The sequence below is a fragment of the Bombyx mandarina genome, chromosome 15, assembly GCF_030267445.1.
Source record: "Bombyx mandarina strain Sakado chromosome 15, ASM3026744v2".
Lineage (NCBI taxonomy): Eukaryota > Metazoa > Arthropoda > Insecta > Lepidoptera > Bombycidae > Bombyx > Bombyx mandarina.
This window is the reverse complement of record NC_143221.1, coordinates 2,765,653-2,789,733: the sequence shown is the minus strand read 5'-3', so window position 1 is coordinate 2,789,733 and position 24,081 is coordinate 2,765,653. Positions and strand designations below refer to the sequence as shown.

At 35.8% G+C, this 24,081-nt stretch overlaps 1 protein-coding gene across 1 annotated transcript in view; it reads right to left on the bottom strand.

The window, feature by feature from the left end:
- Nucleotides 1-24,081, bottom strand: part of LOC114242608 (uncharacterized) — a 137,828-nt gene that overhangs the window by 81,498 nt on the left and 32,249 nt on the right. The gene's annotated exons all lie outside the window — the stretch shown is intronic.

The window sequence follows — 24,081 nt, the reverse complement described above, 5'->3', positions numbered from 1 at the left end:
AAGCGGATTAGCAAGTGATACTCATTTTAATTGTTTTTAACACGCTACTATTAGCTTGACCTGTATCTGTGAATATTTTATCATAATTTTCACTAAGCTCAACACATCGGATTTACTGGAAAATTTCCATATCAAAAACCAATAAGAATGCAACAGTTTTGCTACTTTTGCGTCATACCAATGACCATGATTGGTTTTGTTTCAGTTCGGCTTGCTATTTAAACTATTTTTTTCTTTATAAGCTCTATTTGTATATGTATTAGCTTATATGTGTTACGGTAAAAGTAGATATTGCGGCTAATGTACACATTTTCCGGTAAATGTGCAACTGTATACTCTATACTGTACTTTTCTTAAAACATGAAGGTAAGAGTATACATTTCACAAAATGTGAAGGCAAGAGTACACATTTGCCGGAAAATGTACATATACATTACATTCAGTTCACATATACCTAACTTTTTGGCAAATGTGCACAATTACCGGTAAAAGTGTACATTTCCCCAGAATGTACATTTACCGTAACATATGCAATGACGAGATTGATACATCTTGAGACACGTCGTTTAACTTAGGTTGTGGTTGTTTCACAGCCCGAATAGATATGCCAGTGTTACGATTCCGTGCAGACTCACTACATGACAGGTTCCATTAATTAGGGAGTCATTCATCGTCGTTTTGCATGATTTCTTGGGGAATTTAAAAGATCACATACCCATAAGCAATGTTAGACCTTGTTAAGTCATTCTCCTCGTTAATAAGTATCAATACACTCTGTACCGGGTTCCATACAGTTTCAGCTATATCTTCTCCATCAATATTAGCCGTTTGTCAATCAGGATTAAGAAAAAACTTAGAATTCATTTGCTAAAGAAGAATACGAAAAGGAATAGTATCCACTTACAGAGATTGTCAATCTAATTTAAGCAAGGTACAAAGATGATGGTAGATGACTTCAACTTTGGAAATTGTAATCGTATCCTAGAGAATATATATCGAGATAATAATAATAATACAATTCTGGAATGATTATGTTCGCAGCAACACTTTACGGTGTCCCAAAATAAAATGCTAATCCACCAAAAAAATTCTAGTAAACTTAAACTGCATATCAAGCAATCAAATCAGACATCCTAAACTATGATCCAGCTAAATTATCGTTTAAATCATGTAATTGACCATTTGGAACATTAATATTGGCGTTGTACAACTTCCGCGGCTCTTCGATTTCCTAAATCCGTGTTATATAAACGCTCAAATCGATAACAAAAATGCTTTGCGAAAGGAAAATCGAACGCTACATTATTTACTCTGTTACGTACACACGTGGCTTGATATATTAGAGAACTGTGTTGTCAATCTTTGAAAGAACCCTACTTGGCTTCACAGACATACGAGATAAAGTTCTATCTATATTAGTTATTGAAGCTAACGTAATACCAGTCGCAAATGGAACACGAAACTTAACAATATCCAACACAAGTAAAGATCTAAATAAAATGGATTTATCTATTACAATCTTAAACAGAGACGTAATCTAAACGAGTTTGTGTTACTTTCACGGTTCATTGTAAATTGGAAACTGTTCCAACAATTGAAACCATTCAGCAAAAATATGTATGTTTATTGGTAAATTGTAACGACTTTTAGAAAATATTGCGAATGTTATGAACTATAATGATGTTTACGAGGGAAAATTTTCAAGGAAAATATGATAGTTACTCTAATAGAACACTATTTGTACAGCTATTTTTAATGTTTTAGAGAACATTGAAATACTGTATCAGAAATGTACGACAGATACGTCGCATGACGAACAATAAAGTTAAACAATTAGGATAATTCGAGTATTATATAAAAAAATTTTGATGAAAACGATACTTATTGTAAATTCAACGACAATCCTAGAAATTTAAATAACAAAGGTATTTATAATTGATTAAGGTTATCAATATTCTTATTTGGTGATGAGATGTGGTGACAAAGCTAATATTTGTGGGGGAAACACACTTGAATCTCTAGTTGTATGGTTGTATCAACAAATGATTGCATTTTACACATTCAGTTAGACAGAGCGTATTGTGTTAGGGAATCATAGGTCAAATTTATCCATATACTCCACAAATGAGATGAAATCAGAATATTAAAATTAATAACGAAATAAAAATCATTGTTTGTCAACTTCAACATTTGTGTTACTTTTATACATTAACGAGAAATATTGATGCCCTGGTAGTCGAAATTCGACTATAATTAATTGAAATATAAGTTTGAACAATATTATGATTCTATTGTTAAAGACTTTTATACTTCTTTAATCACAAATTTCGCCAAGACTAAACTATAGAAAAATATTAATAAAGACAAACAATATTTATTTTAATCTATTCTCGATTTGACCACAGGCGTCAAGAACAAAAGTTTGATAATAAATAAATAGTATGTATGCGTGTGTGCGTCAAATACATGGTAGTGTTTGTAATGTTTTTTTTTATTGATTTAATGTATTTTTTAGGCATAATTAAAAAAAATATTAGCATTCGGCACTCTTTCTCTATATTCTCTATAGGTGTGGGAAAATTTCATACTCCTCAGTCTGCGCAATTTTTGTAAAAAGGGATACAAAGTTTTTCCTTCACGTATTAATATATAGATATAGATGATAAAACGCTTTCTGGTCAGATTAACAAAACCATATATTCAATATTAAATTTGGAATTTATTATAGAAAAACGTGAATTAGCATTAATTAAGGCGTTAATGAAAACTGAATGGAGTTCTAATTAAAATTCCTTGAAACGATTAGCTGATCACGAGCGTATAGGCTTGCAGACTTCAGCCGCGATTACAATATTAGCCGTCGTCTCCGGGCCAGCCTATGTAACCTGGTATAATAATTAATTTACTAAATTAACGAAGGAAGCAATGGGAGCTCCATTAAATTCTGACACATTCAACGGTATAAAGAATGCTTACCAAAAAAAATACTTTTTGTATTTGATGCCATTTTCGGTTGAGAAAGTGAACATCATAAGGCCGGCATATGTGCGATTTATCGTGGAACTTCTAATAAGGCAAGGCACAGCCGGCGTTAGTCAAAAGGTCAAATGTCTGGGCACATTTCTTAGGAACTTATTACGTCGTGATTAGAGCGTTTACGTGATTAATCTTGTTTTGCGTCTTTTGGTATGAGATAGTCATTTCGGACAAGTCTCTCGTTAGTCTTATCTTGGGATTTAGCTAATATAGTATAGTATAACATGGTCAGCGTGTGTCCATAATTACATTTCGTACAAAAGCATTTCTTAATCGATTTAAATGAAACAAATAATTAAAGCTTATTAAGCCTGTGTTATTAGAATGCTCGGAAAACTGTATGCAAATATGTTTAGTGAGATTATACCTACCTCCTATTTTAATGGCTTCGTTGATGCCACTATACTATCCGTCTGTGATTACAAAAACTCTGCAGTATTTCAAACGTCGAAAGCAATATAATAACAATACAAAAACGCTAAATTAAACCGTAGGTTTGTGTATGTCTACGACTCGCAAAAATCGAAGTAAATACTATGATTATATAAAGTATTTTATTACTCATTAAAAATTTTCTATTTCGAAAACTTTAGTTCAGCTACAAGTTCGCTATGAGTTCGGACGGCAACTCTTACGTATTAATTTTCATAAGAAACATTTTCTTCAGACTCCTAAGAACTCGAAAAGGTCTACCCCTTTTCGAGACGTACTTTAACGTGAGATTTACGTAAGCCGCTGAATCGTTTGCGCCCTAATCCTATTACTAGCCTTCGGCGTTTCGGCTTTAGTTTATTCACTCAAGAAACACACCTAATTTGTGTATTATCAACGGCTGGTAAATAGATTAGGTTTACGGCTTGAACCATATCCAACATATGAGGATATTAGGACGTATGAACTATTCGTCTGAATAATAATAGTTAATAAACAATACTCTACGATACACCGTTTATTGATCGGTAGCAGAGCTAACAGCCCAATAGGTGATAAATAGTTACCTTTTTTTCATATTCTAATTATAATCTAACTATTCGATGGTACCCTAAGGGGCTATTCCAGCTATACCCCGACGGGTAGGTGAGCTCACGGGCTCAACCTGAGAGAATTTGCTTGAGTCTCAGGCAGTCCTTCGCCGAATGTACCACCGGATCGGAATCGTGACCCACTGAGAAGATCCGGCGAGAAACTCAGTAGGCATACTTGCCATATAAGTCTTCAACTACGCCAGAGATGATACCGAAGTCTCAACTGTATTGTACAAGTTACACACAAACTTTTACACCCCTCAAGCCGAAAGACACGACTGCTTGGTCGCAGAAATAGGCCTAATAGTGGTACTGACTCGAGTGGGCTCATATTGTACCCGTAAATACACAAATGTATAAGTTTAATGTGTGAAAATAATATTGCTACATCGTGGAAGTCGATAGTGAACCAGTTTGCGTGAGTGTCTTATTGGCGCCATGTCGTACTTTATACATTTGTCCGTAACATGAGGCCTCGACCTCAAGTCTTAATATAGGTAGCAGCATTCGCGTCGCGATACCCATGAACTCTAGTAGCCTCTTAAGACACGTAACAGATCGTCAATTAACTTGGTTAAAACATGTGTCGTTCTTGCACTACTTCGAAGAGCATGGAGGTACAAAGCATGAGGCATTATCTCGAACTATATCGCACCTTTAGAATTGAAGTGGCTCAAATAAAAATTCTTATCTTTTGTTTAACGCCAAAAATGTAATTGAAGGATTCACATTTTTTAGCTTTTCTATTATAACTAGTGGTCCCCGGTAGTCGAAATTCGACTATAATCTAAATAAGTAAAAAAATAAGTATATACTAATATAATAAATATACTAGTATATAATAAACTATAAAGAAGTTTGTACACTATTATGATTCTATTGTTATAGACTATTATTATACTTCTATAATCACAGATTTTGCCAAGACTACACTGTAGACAAATAATATTAAAGACAAAAAATATTATTGTATTCTCATGTTTGACGACAGACTTTCACATTACCAAAATATTTACAGTAAACACAGAGCATATGTGTGTGTAAATGTGTTGTGTCAAATATATGGTATAGTGTGTTACGTTTTCTTTATTGATTTAATGTAACTTTTATGCATTATTTAAAAAAAAACTGCATTATGCACTTCTTCTCTATATTCACTATAAGTGTGAGAAATGTCATACTCCTCCGTCCGCGCAATTTTCGTAAAAAGGGATACAAAGTTTTTGCTTCACGTATTAATATATAGATACTTTAACTTAAGCAATTGACTAAAGAATACTGTTTAATTTTAATAAACTCATAGAATATAGGTCGTTCAAAGTATAAAACTCATAATCATTCATCATTGTCCTGCCCTTCTCCCAGTCGTCTGGGGTCGGCGCAACATGTTTTCTCCTTCCATACTCCTCTATCATATACCATTTCTTCGCTCACTCCCCTCTTACACATATCGTCTTTCACGCAATTTCTTTATACATACCAAAAAGTATAAGACTCATTTTCTTAAATTTTTTTGTTAAGCCCCTTCAATTTTAAAGTTGCGATATAGCAAACATGTAACTATCTAGTTACGTTTACGCTGAACCAAGTGCATTGTTTCAGCAGTGAAAGTACTTTGGTACCGCCCATTGTTTTGTCGCTTGCATGGCTTTCTATTCGATCTAGACCTGTTTGTACGCTAGTGGATTTATCTGTCTGAAATTAGGGCTGTATAAGCTTATAAAACTGATCTGAAAAGTGCACTAAGCTCAGATTTAGGTGTTAGGAGCGATCAGTAATTATCTTTGTTCCTTTTTTTTTATTGCTTTGATGGGTGGTCGAGCTCACAGCCCACCTGGTGTTAAGTGGTTACCAACGCCCATAGACATCTACAACGTAAATGCGCCACCCGCCTTGAGATATAAGTTCTAAGGTCTAAGTATAGTTACGCATTACCGCTTCACGGCAGAAATAGGCAGGGTGGTTGTATCTACCCGCGCGGACTCAGAAGAGGTCCTACCACCAGTAACAATGTTACCACTAGTTGCCAGTTGTGACGTTCTCAATTGAAACCACTACATATATAAAATGTTTTGAGTATATTATTATGAGTGATGACGTCACGGTTCGTGAGCAATTCTAAACTTTTCAATTAATTCGAATTTAATATCGGTTTGAGTGCTTCATCGGAGTCAAGTTTCTATTAAACGAACAATCTCAATGAATAAGAATTCGAAATCAAATAGACTCAAGAGCTAAGTGTTGCCAATTATACATACTCGTAGAATTTTAGTATTGCTTTTTAAGGATATTGGCAATACTGTTTTAAAAATCTTTATTTCTACTTATAAAAAGGCAAAGAGACAACATTTAAGTTTAATGTTCCTGTCTATTGGTCAACTGCCTTTTTATCTTCATTAATTTACGAAAATGAGTATTATTAAATTTTAGTTTATGGAAACACTGCTATTTTCAAAATGTTAATAACAGTATGAATCTAAATCTTAACGTCAGTGGTTATAGTTGAATTTCAAACATTGAGCATACCCTAGTTTATATTTAAAAGTCAGGTATAAACTTACCTTACTTCTCATAAAACTTTAAATACAAATACGATTCGAACATCAATATTCTATTAAACTATTGAATAAACAGTTCTGATTTCATAACACAAAAATAAACTCAATATTCGACATAATTAGCCGTTTGACAGCCCTGATTTTTTAAGTCACTTTATCTAAAGAACTAACCGGTTGCGATAAGCAGACAATATTGATAGTGCGCGTACATTTGAAAGTTGATTAGACGGATAGAAAATTTGACGTCACTCTCAAAGACTTTCAGCAGTTTTGATATCGTTTTCTGTTTGATTCCAGTCTAAGCGAAAGGCAGCCCTAACAGTTTTTGTTTTATTAACAGGGTAAACGACCAAAGTGTCCGGCGGTACGGTGGTCAGAACACATCGTACTGCTTGAGAAAGCACCGGATCGGAGCCGCGAAGCGTGGATACGACCAGTGCACTATTGTTATTTAAATACGGACTCGAAACAAAAGAGGGCGTTTACTTTTCCGTAACTCAGACAACAATTGTCGACTTTAGACGCATTAGGTATCCGACTTTAATTGTTTTTAACAATACGTTAAGCTTAAGCGACCTTATTATTTAAAGATAACATTTACATAAATAGATCTAAAATTATGTTCTAGACGTCGAAGCTCCAGGGTAAAGACAGGAAAACTACATTCTTTCAGTATTTTCGGAACTCATAATTTCTTCATTAAATCTGGGACTAGCTAAGGTCGCAGACATTGTTTTGTGCAAATGTATAATAATAGATTTGTTTGTGATCGTTCATAAAACTATAAATTTGTAGATTCTTCAATAAGTCCGGATATTGTTAAAACGTTTGAAAGTTCTATATGTAAGATTATCTTGATAATGTCGTTAGAGAATCAGGTTTATTCTCAATTTCTTCACTTCTCCAGTAGCTACAGTTACAAACGATTTCTTGAATTAATCGAGCTGTTACAAACGATTGGGTAAATGTAGCCAAATCTATTGAACCGTTCGCAAGTAATGAATGTTCTTACTAACGAACGTCATGTATCAAATAATTAGATTACGACCCATTTATTCCAGATATCCCATTTATTTCTAAATTGGTACTTATTATATCGATGGGGCTATTTGGTTTAAGCGAATTTTTTTGCAATTTTACAATGCCATTTAATGTTTAAAATTTGGAAAAAATATTATAACAGAAAAACTTCTTCAGTTATTTTAATGGAGTAAACTTAATTGAAGTTCAATTAAAATTATCGAACTGTTGATGCTAATACAAAATAAAAGCACTTTTAATATTATTTATTATTAATACGTGAAGGAAAAACTTTGTATCCCTTTTTACGAAAATTGCGCGGACGGAGGAGTATGGAATTTCCCACACATAGAGAATATAGAGAAGGAGTGCAGAATGTTAATATTTTTTAAAATTATGCCTAAAAAATACATTAAATCAATAAAAAAACATTAAACAAGCTACCATGTATTTGACGCAACACGCATGCAAACTATTTATTTATTGTCAAACTTTTGTTCTAGACCTCTGTGGTCAAATATAGAATAGATCAAATATTGTTTGTCTTTATTAATATTTTTCTATAGTGTAGTCTTGGCGAAATTTGTGATTAAAGAAGTATAATAGAATCATAATAGTGTACAAACTTACAATTTCAATTAATTATAGTCGAATTTCGACTACGGCGGGACCACTAGTTAAGAGAAATGTGGCTAAAACGTAATAGCCTTTCACCCTTCGATATATAGATTGATTGAATATGAAACTTTGATAATATTTTGGGAGTTGCAAAGGGTCGCAAATCTTTACTGAATTTCACACGCTCATCCCTTAGATTACTGTAGCAACCCTTAACACCCTTTAACGCTTCTAAACTAACGCATAGTCCCCTGCGAATAGTTCCCAGAGCTGAATACTATCCCGTTCGCAGTTACGTGAAACTTAAAGGGTTTCGGTCAAAGACCGACCATATGTTTTTATCGGCTTTTTCTTTCTTCCTTATCGATTAGCTTTTAGGTGCTGTGTATCCAAAAGGGATTTATTTTTAAAGCCCTAAGTCATGAATTGGATTTTTGTGTTTATTTTTGCATTTCGAAGGAATTCATAACGTTAGTCGGTTCCCCAGATTTCTTTGATATAGTCCTCATAGTTACTACATATAAAAGCAACCCAGTGTCAAATATCAAAAGCAAACCTGTTATAAAATCTAAAGTACTGTAAATATACACAGTACTGCGTTTTAACAATGTAAATTCGCCTTTCGCGTAGAAACGGTCGCTTGCGACGAAGAGCTCGGCGAGCAAATTAACCCACAGACACAGCCCACTGAGTTACTTGCCGGATTTTCTCAGTGGGTCGCGATTCCGATCCAGCGGTAGATTATGCGAAGCAAGCTAGGCTTGGTGTTAGCAACGTCGTTAGGTTTGAGTCCCGTGTGCTCACCTACTTGTTAGGTTACGCTGGCATAGCCTGTCACCTTAGATAGGGGAAAAAAGGAAATTATATTAAAAAACAAAAAGTAAATTTAAAAAGGCTTCCGAACCACGACTCGTATCACATATTCAATTACAATCTATTAATATAAATTTTCATTGATACAATTATATTAAAGAGTATATCATCGAAAATAAAAATCACGATTTTAAATTAGACTCTTTTCACATTTTCATTAATTATTTAAAACTTCTTAAAATACCTAGTCATCGACAAGTGAAACCGGGTAATTGTGTACAGAAGTTTGATATTTGCAACGTGAAATGACTATAAATTTTCCTTCGGTCACAATTCGAATACTAGGATTTAATACCTACTTTATTTATAGACTGCAATAAGTCGTTCACCATTTAGGACGCTTTGAATATAACTAAATATACGAAATACTAGTGGAAAGATATATTTTGGTATATTATCTTCATAGTATAATATAGTACTAGAAACATTATAACTGCAAACTATATTATTCTACATTATTCTCTGAGGCTTACTTGGGAAATATCAAAAACAGTTCAATCACTGGTTAATTCGGAAATATTCATTCACTCATTGAAAAATATTGGGCGGATATTAAAATTTCGTCACCATATAATAATATAGGTAGATTGAAACATGTTTTTTTTATTATGGTGGTCAGTGTATTGGGCCAAAGTATTAGAATTATTGTACTGCATTGCTACAATAAACAGATCAAAAATATAAAAAAGCAGTGTACGGCGTTATTGTAGCATCTAATAAATGGATTAAGAATTTTATAGACTTTTGTTATTGTTGTTTTGTTCGTCAACCGAGGAATCAGATGTCGATCAGTGGAGGTGTGAAAGTATTCATCGACTATTTTAAGATTCCGGATTACTTACATAATGCTATCGAAAAAGAAGCAGAAGTTTTCCGAAGAATCTTACCAGAGATAATAATAGGGAGCAAAATCCCATAAATTAAAGAGATGAAAGAAAAATACAATATCATAGTAACAAAAAAACTCTTGGAAATCTTGTGACCTTCGACGTACAAAGGGGGAACTGTCTAGACATAAACGGGAGGCCACATAACCTTGTGCATTCGGACGGAATCTTAAGGGCTAAATGACAAATTATAGAGCGGACGGTTAGCGTGATATGGACATGTGATGCGTAGAGAGGAGATGCATGTGACTAGGAGATATATGGAAATGGTAGGGTAAGGTCGAGAGGGAAGAGGTCGACGGAAGAAGACATGGATAGAGTGTGTGAATGACGATGTGAGAGAAAGAAGAGTGAGTGTTGAGATAACGGCTGATAGAGGAAAAGAAAATTTTTCTGTGCCGACCCCACCTAGTGGGATCAGGTGGAGACAAAGGAGAAGTTTGTCAACCGATGTTATGTTTTTTAATAATCATTGGCGAGCTTCCTTAATAATGTTTTTCAAACAAACAAAGAAACATTTAATTTACTTTTTATTTATATGTAGGTATAACTCGAAAGTCGATATACACATGTGCGAACACTTTCATAATTATTGAATGACAATTACAAGAATTATCGTCTTACGTTTAAATGTGATACGACTTATTGAACATCTTGTAACAAGGGGTAACATTGTACGCGCTTGAAATTCAAATTTCACTTTGTATTACACTAGCGACCCGCCCTCGCTTCGCTTCGGAAACATTAAAACACACATGAAACAAAAAAATAAAAAATAAAAAGTAAATAAAAAAAAGTAGCCTATGTTCATCAGGGACAATGTCGGCTTCTAATGGAAAAAGAATTTTTCAAATCGGTCCAGTAGTTTCGGAGCCTATTCGAAACAAACAAACAAACAAATCTTTCCTCTTTATAATATTAGTATAGACAATCATCCCAGCGATATCAGAGCGAGTTAACTGTTGATATAATGGATACACTTGTCCAAATGTAATTTAAATTAAGATAAATCGTATGTTTATAATATAGATGACATGAATGAAATACATTATTTTGTAAGATAATGTTATGACTGATTGTTCAACTGCTATCTAAATAAAAATATCTCTCAAAGTCTAATACAGCAATATAACTTTCTAAGCAATACTTAATACCTATCTGATAGGAAGCACAACAGTCGAAGTCCACGTGATCTGTCAGCAACTGCGTTAGGCGGATGGTGAGACGCCCTCAGTCACCCAGATGAAGAGTTTCGACTGGAACACGGGCAGCCCCGAAGGAGACGATGCGATATCCTTGGACCGGGGTAGTGCGCTGCATAAGAGCACCATCGCAACAGTACCCATAGATACAACCCACTGAGTTTCTCGCCGCTCTGTGGGTCGCGATTCCGCTCCGGTGGTAGATTCTGCGAAGCACTGCGCTTGCTAGGACTGTTGTTTTAGCAAATTTTCTTAGGTTGAGCGCGTAAACTCACCTACCTCTCCGCAAGAAGCTGAAATACCCCTAAGGGTAACAGCGAATATCATACACCAGCGTCACCATACAAGGGCCCGTACCGCTTCGTACGGTGGACGTATCATGGACCGCATTATTCCCATTTAGAGTCAGCGCTCCCCCGTAATCGACGTAGCAACGTTTGGAGAAATCAGGCTTGTTGTCACCATCATTCAAGGGATCTTCTTCGAGAAACAAGAGTTTGTCGACCGTACTTCATCATGAAAGAGAACATAAATTGTCTCAATAAATTGACTTACGTTACGACATAAATAACAGACAAAACAAAAAAACGTTCCTTTACAGATTGTTCAAAGAACAACGAATACTCAGGTTCATTCCATAGGCCTTCGAGTCTAGAACATAGCACGATATCCGAGTAATTTGTGTAAGACGTAACGAGAGCACTTTGCGAAGATATAAATTCCTGCAAACAAGACAAAGGGTCTTCGTTAGGGGTCGTTCTCGCACTAAAAACCTTCATTTCGTCCTTACACTTTTCCTTTGGCGTCAAAATTATTATCGAGCTCTTTAAATTGTATTATAAGAATTTATATTTCTGAATTTCGTTTTGATATCACGAACAGATAAACTAGTTAAATTTCTATTTTGAAAAATTCAATGAAGTTGTAATTTAAATTATTAGAGATCCTTCGTTTCTTTTTTAACATGGCTGACCACTGCACATTCCTATTGCTTGGACCAGTTTCGTTCGTCGACGTGCAAATTTTGTACTTAACGTAATTAGACTCTGAAATCTTACCCAGTATTTATATTTTAAAAAATTACGTCGATATGTGATCCAGCTCATCCCGACCTGATTTATTATAGTATCTACCAGAAGTCTAGGACATTAATATTGTGTATGCCACCTCCAACCTTGGGAGATGAGGTCTCAATGTTATCATACACCGAATGTCCCACTCTCAAACTTCGTCCTCCTCTGGCGGAGCTACTGTGAATAATAAGGTATGTGGCCTTGGCGTTCGTGATGCGACTGTAACCATTGCCAAGTTTGGTTTGGTCGCAGTGTGCCTTCCATGGCAGTCAACACAACAACAACAACGCATCAACATATCTAAAACCAAACATTTCCTCTATGAGTTACCAAAAGGGCACGCCAGTCACCGATCGGCACCCCATAAAGTTACATAACGCTTACGTTAGCCAAGAAAGTTGTTCTAACATGGTAATGTTATACAATGAGCGTTTAATAATTAAAATTTGGGCCGCCTGTGACACCGAGAGCCGGTTTTTTTATGTGGAATTTTTTTAAGGTCGGCTCGTTTAATTCCGGCGCCGAGACGAAAACCGCACCGCAAAGCAAAGATTCGCACGGTCTTGAACGAATTAAAATATTTGCGTTTAACATTAAGTATTTCTATGTTGATTTAGGCTTGATACTTTTCAGTCTTAGCCTGGTGGGCAGATGTAGATTTAGGACAAGTTGGACAAACCACATTATATTTGAGAAACGTAGATTTTACGTTAGCGCCGTGGAAGTTCAGATTGTAGGTTACAATTTTTTTTCCTTTGAGTTTACACTTGGCAACAGTCGGTTATCGGAGTCTAAAACATAGTGACTTGAACCCCCTCGAAATCACATCTGCAGTCTCAATGCGGCGGTTTTTTTTTCCTTCCTATGCCGATAGCCTTGAGAGCCTATTTCAGCTTTAGCCTAGCGTGTAAGTTAGCTCACGGGGCTCAAACCGGGAGTGTTGCTCTAACACTAGCCCTAGCAAGAGCAGTGCTTCGCAGAATCTACCACCGGATCGGAAACGCGACCCACTGAGAAGATCTAACGAGAAACCCAGTGGGCTGTGTTTATGGGTTAATTTAGTCGTCAAACCCTTCGTTCGACGAGGACGATAACCGGTGCTTGAGGTACCTAAAAGCATCGTTAATGGATCGTGTCGATCGTGGACGTGTTTAGGGCGACGTCGACTGTTTGCCATTCGGTCCACAGGATCGTGTATGTATTCGGCGATACTTACTCGTTGAGACCACGAATTGTAATAGTGCTAAGTAATCTATTTTGGTTCCCTTCAAGAGACAATACCTAAATTTCGAATAATGGTAACGCGTAGTATATTTCGCTAAAATCAGATAGACACAGCCCACTGAGTTTCTCGCCGGATCTTCTCAGTTGGTCGCGTTTCCGATCCAGTGGTAGATTCTGCGAAGCACTGCTTTTACTGGAGCCAGTGTTAGCAACACTCCGGTTTGAGCTCCGTGAGCTCACCTAAACGTTAGGGTGAAGCTGAAATAGCTTCTCAAGGCTATCAGCATAGGTAGGAAAAAAAAGAAATATAAACAACATGAGTGAGTGAGTTATATCAATTTTTAAACCATTAAATATATGTACTAATAGTTAATCCGATGAATAGTATCTTGATGATTTAAATCGCTTACGTACAACATACGAACCATTTGAATTAACCTATTCGTTAAAACTTAATAAAAAAAATTCACGTGTTCTCGTTTTCATTATACACCGTCTCACAGGGATTAAATTTTATAAATAGAAAACGTGAACATGCACTAAGCCAGTTGGTTACGTGAACGAAAAACCACATTGCACTGTCACATAACACTGTCATTATATTGGAAAATATATTGACGACATTTCAAACTCTACTGTGATTAATATGTAACTGGTAATATTACTTCCTTTGAAGTCGTCCTAGCCTAAAACATACATTAGACGGTAGTGCGATATTCTCATATCAAGTGACGCGAATATATCGATGCTCCCGTGAGCAAGTAACAGGTAATTTTTGTAAGACAATATGCAGGTTTTTGACACGTGTTTACAAAATAATATGCTTTCCGAGCGCGAGCTAAATAAATAATTTGAGTGTGCGTATGTGTGTGTGTGTGTGCGTGTGTGTGTGTGCGTGTGTGTGTGTGCGTGTGTGTGTGCGTGTGTGTGTGCGTGTGTGTGTGCTTGCGTGCGTGCGTGCGCGCGCGTGTGTGTGTGTGTGGGCGCGCATGTTTGTATTATTCTACAAATTGATCGATTTAGTCCCTGAGATTAGGATGATATTAGGACGATGCAGATACGCAGCAAAAGAATCTAGTCGATGTAATAATAATTGCAATGACGCATCTTCCACCAATATTTATTATGCGATATCGAAAATAATAAATTTATCTAAAAAAAATCGACACCTGGACTTTTATGGTTTTCATGTGTGATAATTGGAACTGTTAAGATGTACTATACATTTGTCATTCTATTAGGCCATTAGGCTATTAGGCTATTAGGTCATTCTATTATTCTATTTTTGTGTATAGACAAGAAACAGAAAGATGTCGGAGATCAGGAAACAGGTTCGTCTTAGGGTTTTTTGCTTTTACGATTTAACCACTAATTTTAGTATTAGCTATAGGTATCAGCCACATTTTGTTTAGGTATTTTGAAAGAAATTGCATGTATGCTTCATTCATAAATCGCTTACGGTAATAACGGACGTGCTTCTCTTTTTAAATGGGATTGCTTAATTAACTTACACTAAAACGGTAGCACCGGCGGTTTGTTGTATCCGGGCTGACGACATTACCTAAGGACCAAACCTAACCTAACCATTACCAAAGTATCTCTTGGATGAATTCTGGTTTTATCACGCAACTTCTGCTGACAAAACTTCATCATAGTCACGGCAAGTTTGCCTGTCTCAATGCAAGCTACTCAACACAAACGTGTCTTGGAACTTGTCTTTGAAATAGCTCTATACTATAACACTAACATCGCATCGTATTAAAACACGAATGGTATAACAGACTTTAAACATTTTTTGGCCTACACGAGCTAACCTATCTGCGTAAATAGGGAATTGGACACTACTCCAGATCCACTAACGGTGCTTTTAGGTACCTCAAGCACCGGTCATCGTTCTCGTCGAACCCGTCGCTTGCGACGAATGGCTCGACGAGTAAATTAACCCTCAGACACAGCCCACTGAGTTTCTCGCCGCGTTTCCGATCCGGTGGTAGATTCTGCGAAGCACGGCTCTTGCTAGGGTTCGTGTTAGCAACGTCGTCAGGTTTGAGCCCCGTGAGCTCACCTACTAGTTAAGGTTCCGCTGATATAGCCTCTCAAGGCTTATTACCTTAGGTAGGAAAAAAAAAGGACACTAACAAAACAAACTAAAAGTAAGTTTCAGAGAATCCTCGTTAAATTTAAAGGATTATTCTATCACAAAATTTGTGAAATATGATGTCACATTAACCTAAATAATTAAACTAATTGCTACATGTATGACTGAGCATCACTTGAGAACTTCGGCTGTTTTTTTAGGTCGTTTGAAATATTTTTTATGTAAATTTCACTGTGATAATTTCATACAATTAGCGATAAATCATAGCGGACTGCGACCAGGTTTCATTAGTGATTTATATTCGATATCAAGTCTAAGAATTTCAATTTTTTTTTATCTTCAATCACAAAGAATGCCACTTTAGCCTCAAATGACGTAGCACGTAAGTTCGATAGGAACGTTCCATTGAATTTCCTACAGTATGTGGCATTTTGTAGAATAAGAGCTATTGGTTACCGTATCCTATTGATTATAGGACCCCATAGACACAAGAATAAGCTCAGAGCACCAGTGCCTGAATAGCTTCGATTTAAAATAGCAGCTATCCTACGATTTCCTTTCAAGGGCACGGCCGCTTTTTGACTAATAAAGGCCATTAAGGCTCGGTTACATTAGGGGGTTATAACCCTATATTCAATTTCGACTGTACCTTAGAGTTCGTCAAAAGAAACAATGTAACACTCCTCCATTTATACAGAGGAAGTGCTTACCACAAAACCACACCTTAGGATGCAATTTATATCGATCTAGCATTGGAAAGTAAACCTTACGAACTACGCAATAAATGACGGTCATCAATAGCATCCCACGGTCATTGGTCACCAATTGTAGATTCAGATCAGGTTCAAGCGTTCTATATTGACAGAAAATAATTGATTGTATAATTCAATGTTAGTACATTATTTTTAAAGGTATTCGCTGTTGATTAGGAGCTTGTAGATTTTTTATAACGAAATAGCAGGAGTTTCAAATTCAACTGCTCCAATCTGTGATATTCTACTAAATTCTGAATGCCGGAAATACAAACGAGACATGTACAAGAAAATTCAAACCCCGGATATTAAATATCATTCACAAAGATCGTGAGTCGAACAGGGCATCATAACCGAACCTTGGGATAATATTCAACAAAGGCGAACTAACTAATATCATTCCAGACAAGATGCTTCATTATAACATAAAAACACTTGCAATAAATAATTATTTCTGACAATAATAACATTTAAAAGAAGATTTACACAAAGTTCGCAACAGCTCTGCTATTACCCCTAGCTTGAAAAAGAATGCTGACATTTTATTATATAATGTGGAATATCTAGAGCCAGAACTCTATCCGAGAGGCAATATTATTAAATTAATTGTTCTTGAAGTTAAAACATACAGGTCACAACCTTCACCAAAAGATGCAAAGGAAACAATGACATTTTCATTTCTCGTAATGTTATGAACATACAATTGAAGCTATATACAAAACGCACAGACCGGTCGTCGATCTTAAACCCAGCTATCTTTATCATCATCTACAAAACATTAAACAATTTACGATTTCTGTCTATGGCTATAATAATTAATATTCATTTAAAGATTAAAAATTTTTGACGTATCCAGCCCGAAAATCTCATCAGAAATTACAAAAGCATCACGTAATTCTGATGCTACAGTAAGTAAATAAATAAATACATATTTATTAACAATCACGCCACGTTAGCTGGTCCCGTGCTAAGTTCGTAAAGAACTTGTGTTACAGGTACCAGATAAAGGAAATAAATGTAAGATTTTTATTATACACATACATATATTTAATATACATCCATAACCCTGGAAAACACATTTATATTTATCATACAAATATCTTTCCTTGGCGGGTTTCGAACCCGCGACCCCCTTGTGTAGTGACCATGTCACTTACCACTACACCAGACGGTCGTTCACGTAATTCACGTAAAGTGAATTACTTTGAGAAATTTGATGGTTATGCGTTTTTCTTAACCACCGTCGTAATTAAGACAAGACTTTCAAACGTCAAAACCACCCGAAAACCTGCAATTAAAATATTTCGAGAACCAAAACAGCATAACCAAAACGATTCCCACATTATCTCGAATAGCGGACATTACTGGCTTTCTCTGAACACGAAAAGAACTATAATTACGCTTGTCATCTTGAAATATTTGGAGGCAAATTGTGATTGCACAATGACTGACATTATAGCGCCAACCGACGGGTTTCGTAGTATTTCACGTTTTATTCAACGACAGAATGATTGGGACAGGTTAACCACAAAACGACTTGAATATATGTAGATGAACCATTTATGAACTATGAAATTGTGCATTAACAGCGCCATTGAGTATCCATTGGGACTATGAGGTCCTTTCGACGTTAGGATCCTGGGGATTTTCACTTCAGTTTTACCATTCGGTGAACTATAAAGGCGACATTGAAATTTAGTATCCTTAATGTCCTAGTATCAGATTTAAGGTTACGTTGTACTATTTCTCATTATATTTGATTTGTCTTTTTCTTGACTTTTATAAAATTGAATTTTTATAAATATCTCTAAATCCTTTAATACTATTCATTAATAATCTTGTCCGTAAATATAACGTTTAGATTGAAAATCAATCGATACTTTATTTAAGTTGTGCCAAACCATGAACACATAATAAAACTAAGATAAGCGATTGATTTAGATCGGATCTTTGCTAATCAGCCAATCAATTTTTGATGTGAAACATCTATAGCCGCACGTAAAACCGATTTCTGGCGTGGAGACGTATGCCGTGGCGACGCGTCGCCATGCGCAATCGACTGTGCGATTCTCTCCCACTCGATCCGGCGTTAAGCCATCTCTCTCGCTAGTCGCTACACTGAGCTCGGATACCTATAGTGTATACTCCGTAGTGTATACAGTGTTGTTTACTACAGTACACGTAACCTGTGTTTTACTTGAAAACAAATTATTTGTTCGTAATATTTTATTTTATCATTATAACACATTTAGTTTCTATCACAATCTGTTCTTTTCTGCATATTACTTTTACAAAATGTCGATGATTCACATCTGCCAGGCGTCCCGTGACGGCTCACTTTTTTTTTTGTTTAGGTGCGTGGACGAGCTCACAGCCCACCTGGTATTAAGTGGTTACTGGAGCCCATAGACATCTACAATGTAAATGCGCCACCCACCTTGAGATATAGGTTCTAAGGTCTCAGTATAGTTACAACGGCTGCCCCACCCTTCACGCCAAAACGCATTACTGCTTCACGGCAGAAATAGGCAGGATGGTGGTACCTACCCGCGCGGACTCACAAGAGGTCCTGCCACCAGTAATTACGCAAATTATAATTTTGCAGATATATATGGAATTAAAATTAAAAAATAACTATAACTATCTGTGCACGTCGAAAGTAAAGGTGAGTGAGTGATATATCCAAAACAGAATTAAGGTTCGTACAGGACAAAAATAGTTATAAAAACAAATAGAACTTACGGTATAGTTAGTAAATAATTATGAAATGATAATCCTTAATAAAGAATTTATAAACCCTGTGAGTATATTAGAATAGGTACTGTTATAATTAGTACTATTTGATGTATAAAACCTGCAAGTATATTCTCTCTCTCTTAAATGCAATTAGTTGAAATTTCAACTTTTGTAGAATCTCATCTCAAATTTTAAAAGGAACGGAAATTAAATAGGTTAGTTGGTTCAAAAAAATAGTTTCAACGAATGCTCCAGTTATTTTTTGAAAACTAGGCTTTCACTAAAACCACCATGCGATAGTCATAATCCGGATATTTTTACTAAATAAAACTATATTGAAATTTTACTAAGTATCTCGTATTAAAATATCTTTATTACCTATAAAGCTTAGCTTTATAAATACTAGCGTGTGTGTTGAGCGTGAAAGAAACATGAACGAATCAAGTATACTTGCTCCGCATGTGAAATAGTTTTACGAATGATCAGATCAGTGACTGACTGGCGGCCATTTTGCATGGACTATTAGAATATATAGCAGGCGGCCATATAGCAGTGGGAGTCACCAGGCCTTGAGATCCAAGCCCTTCTATTGGAATGTTTGATTAATTGAGGGTCAAACAAGCATGACCGATCTAGCGACCCGTGTTCAACATGCCACATCATTCGATTTATTTAGGTTTTTTTTTTATTGCCCTTGTAGGCAGACGAGCATACGGCCCACCTGATGGTGAGTGGTTACCGTCGCCCATGGACTTAAGCAATGTCAGGGGCAGAGCCAAGCCGCTGCGTGTCTTACATTTAAAAAATATTCAAAGCTATCGTCTTCATGGTAACCCTGATCCCGGCGAATGGAAATATCAATTGTATTGTATAGCTCGAATCGTGCTTCGAAATAACTAAGAACGTTTTCTTGTACCAAAACGTCATTCGGAATCGCAATTGAAAACCCATTTATATTCTTCTATTTCATTCGTATGTTTTGCTTTTAAAGTTTATCTATTATACTATCTTAGACTTATTTCTCGTTCAACAAAAACATTCTATTCTTTATGAATTGGGTAGGTTTTTTCATTTTACACAAGCTGAGCAATGTATTTGGGGTGCGGGTCAATCCTAAGGCTGGTATTAACTCTATGAAAATGTAGCGTCGAATTGCATAAGTACATATTATGTAATTTACCATGAAGGACTTGTGTACGATATAGGCAGTTTTCTCCTTTAAATCTATTTCTATTAAAAAGTAATGATGTTCATTTCAACAAGTTCGGTTTATTATTGTGTGTGTGTGTGTGTGTGTGTGTGTGTGTGTATGTGTGTTTGTGTGTGTGTGTGTGTGTGTGTGTGTGTATGTGTGTTTGTGTGTGTGTGTGTGTGTGTATGTGTATGTGTGTGTGTGTGTGTGTGTGTGTGTGTGGGTGGGTGGGTTTGTGTGTGTGTATTATTGTGTTTGTAGTGCTATTAATAAATTCTATAATGTATACTGTGTTTAATAAGGAATATATGCAAAGGTCACATAAGTGACTTTTGGGTTTGACATTAAAATTATCTAAAAGCGCGGTGCAAGGTTGTTCTTTAGGGTTGGCAATATTCCCAATAACGAACGAGATTGTGAAATTATGGCGATTATGAATTTTGTCTGTAGTGCTTTTTCCATTCGGATGTTTTGGCTTAACAGAGCTTACTGCTTTTAAAACTCCCTTAAGTTAATTTACTTTACTGATGGTAGGACGTCTTGTGATTCCACACGGTACCACCGCCCTGCCTATTTCTGCCGTGATACAGTATTGCGTTTGGGTTTGAAGGGTGAGGTAGCCGTTGTACTATACTGAGAATTTAGAACTCACCTCTCAGGTGGCATTTACGTTGTAGATGTCTTTGGGCTCCGGTAACCACTTAATATCAGGTGGGTCGTGATCTCCTCCATTCACCAATGTAATAAATAAATAAACAATTTAGTAAGAAAGAGTTTTTACATAAGTTGAGTTTTCAAACTTTTGATGCAAGGTTTAGGTGTTTACCTTCTAGCGTCTCTGTGAACCTATCTTAACGCTTATCGGCCTTGACTAAAAGTTCAAAAACGATCGTTATATTTGATGGTGCTTCTGATCTTGTCTCAATTTTGAGGGTTTTCTATTATATTCATAGAAACTATTAACATATTAAAAGAAATGAACTTGTTCAAATCTTAGGATAATAAGGTAAGATAGTGGGTCTCCAAATTCTTTGGATAAAGTTTAGTTTTCATTGGAAACGTTCAAGGCCTGATTTGTTTTTCTTTCGCATAATATTTTCTATATTTTTTAAAGAACCATTCACGATTTTTCATTACATTCGTTTCATATTATTCTTTATTTCTTCTGTATCTACAGTATATTTTCGCTTACTTGCGTTTACGCGTTCGCAGACGTAGAAAACAAAATATACCAAGTTTGCATTACGATTTTGATCAGTTTTCTGTCTCGATAAAGCTGTGTTTTGAACAGTTAGCAGCCCTAGTCGTTCCTTGCGAAGCCGGAGTCAAGGCTTGCAATCCTTTTAGGATCTACTTTCAGATGCTGTTATTTAAACGGTTCTTTGTCTGCTTCATTGCACATGTTAACTTAATTCTTTTAAAGGCATCTTGAGTACTTCATTTTCAAGTTAATGTTATTAACTAACATAATATGATTACCAGTTAGGTTTCCAGATATTTTTCTTGGCACGTACCATCCGGTTGTGGAATGAACTCCTCTCCACGGCGTTTCCAGGACGCTATGACATATCATTTTCCTAACAAGGCTTGCGGAGAGTAGTCAGAGGTAGACAGCGACTTTACTGTGCCCCTGGCCATTTACTGTGCCATTGCTGACGTCTATAAGTGACGATAACCACCCATCATCAAGTGGGCCATAAGCTTGTCTGCCAATACGCCACCGTTATAACAGCAGTTTTGTTGTTTTTTATACGACATTAATTAATTCTTTACTTAAAATGTCCGTGTGCTAGAGCGGTTTCTCCCTCCTGGCTGAGCCTTTGCTAGCCCACATGTCCTTGTGAAAAAAAAAAACATTTCGCAATTACCCCAATAGCATTGCATACGTTTACCGTAAACTAGATTAATTTTCATATCCTTTTTACAAACCCACCACTCGTCTACGCCTGCTAACAGCATGCTTGTCTATCTACACTAGAGATGAAATAATATTTTTTAATGCTGTAGTACTGTTTCAATACATACATATCACAAACATTATTACTTCAATTCACTAAATTCCTCCATAAAATCGAAATTCCTACGCACTGTATTATACATTGTATCTCTAAAAAACACACTTTCAATTCACTGGCAGCTTTATTTCACGTGTCCTTTTAAGAAGGGGGTTTAATACAATCCGCTTACGTATTCCATTCAAAGTAACGTCTACATCAAGTTACAAAAGATACCCAATGTCCGCAGCGTCTTACAAAGTATCTATCTTTATACGCCAATCGCCTTTATACAGGATGTTAAATAAAATATAGCCAAATACTTGTTTTTTCTGTATACGATTCCTTGATTTCATCGTAGATAATGGTCGTGTTCTTAGAGTAAAGAATATTCTCAATTTTATAGTTTTTACATCGCATATGTATCTGAATGATATGTATCTTTGATAGCGTTCAAGATCTTCACAGCGTGAAACGAAACGCATATTATTATGCTATTTTTTTATATTATCTGTGCATTATTCACTCACTCTCACGACTTTGGCGCCTTTTTTATAATTTTTAAATATTTTATCAAATTACTATTGCGGTGGACTAAAAATAAAATATAAAATCATTTCCACAAATCAACTTATTATTTGTCCCGAGCGTGGACAGATAGAATGCTGAGCCACACCTTTATTTTTTGGGTAAAAAAATGGTTTTACAGTATAGTCTTTTTTTTTATTGCTTAGATGGGTGGACGAGCTCACAGCCCACCTGGTGTTAAGTGGTTACTGAAGCCCATAGACATCTACAACATAAATGCGCCACCCACCTTGAGATATAAGTTCTAAGATCTCAGTATACTTACAACCCTTCCCTTTAAACCGAAACGCATTACTGCTTCACGGCAGAAACAGGCAGGGCGGTGGTACCTATCCACGCGGACTCACAAGAGGTCCTACCACCAGTAATCGTGACTATCTATTAATAAACCTCAAAACAGTCTAGACACGAGCATTTCTACTTAACTAAAATAAAAAACAGCACACTGTATAAAATAGACGTGGATAATAAGTATATTAGGTTAGTCCTTGATCTAATCCCGACAAAATGAGTCTACTACGACCGACTGAAAATATCATTTACCTCTAACATGCCGAAACTAATAAGTCTGTTAGAGGATAATCTGGATTTTGATGGAACTCTTTCGACCTTCTTGCTCATTAACTTAAAGATTTCTTTTGTTTTGAGACGTCTTTATTAGAGTGGTATGTATCTATGTAACGGAATCTTCGAATGTGATTTTTACCTACTTAAAGCGTCGAATTGGATTGAAAGTTCGCACATCAGCCAAGAACCGATGACAATACGATAATCTATATATTAATACGTGAAGCAAAAACTTTGTATCCCTTTTTACGAAAATTGCGCGGACGGAGGAGTATGAAATTTTCCACACTTATAGAGAATATAGAGAAGAAGTGCACAATGCTAATATTTTTTTTAAATAATGCATAAAAGATACATTAAATCAATAAAGAAAACATTACACACACTACATATCATCTATTTGACGCACACACGCATGCATACTATTCATTGTCAAACTTTTGTTCTTGACGTCTGTTGTCAAATTGAGAATAGATTAAATATTGTTTGTCTTTGTTAATATTTTTTATAGTGTAGTCTTGGCGAAATTCGTGATTATAGAAGTATAAAATACAATCATAATAGTGTACAAACTTACAATTCCAATTAATTATAGTCGAATTTCGACTACTGCGGGACCTCTAGTTTAATAAAATTGT